This window comes from Pteropus alecto, unplaced genomic scaffold (genome assembly GCF_000325575.1).
Source record: "Pteropus alecto unplaced genomic scaffold, ASM32557v1 scaffold101, whole genome shotgun sequence".
In the NCBI taxonomy this organism is placed as follows: Eukaryota; Metazoa; Chordata; class Mammalia; order Chiroptera; family Pteropodidae; genus Pteropus; species Pteropus alecto.
Genome location: NW_006432945.1, coordinates 11,245,456 through 11,245,836, shown reverse-complemented (window position 1 = coordinate 11,245,836; position 381 = coordinate 11,245,456).

Here is a 381-nt window from a genome sequence, read left to right as displayed (position 1 = left end):
CCTACCCTCCTCCCCACTGCCCACCCTGTTTCCCTCCCAACATCCTGTTTATGTCCAGGGCTCTCTCCATTCCCGAAGGGCTAAGCTTTTGGAAACCGAACCCTGGAAGACTCTCTCTCAGCCCCCACCCCTCATACCCCTCCCCCAGAGGCAGGGGCAAATGGCCTCTCTGAAAAGGCAGAGAGGAAAAAATTGTTCATGTTGCCACGGTGATGTCCCGCCATCACATTCTTATGTGCAGCAACGGCCCCAGATGACTTCATCCCAGTGACTGATGCTACCCGCTTGTGCCACAGCCTCTCAGGGCCACTCCCTGGGGACAGAAATGAATCTAGCCGTTCTTGCCTGGAAAACCCCACCCCTGGCAAGGACGCTGTCACT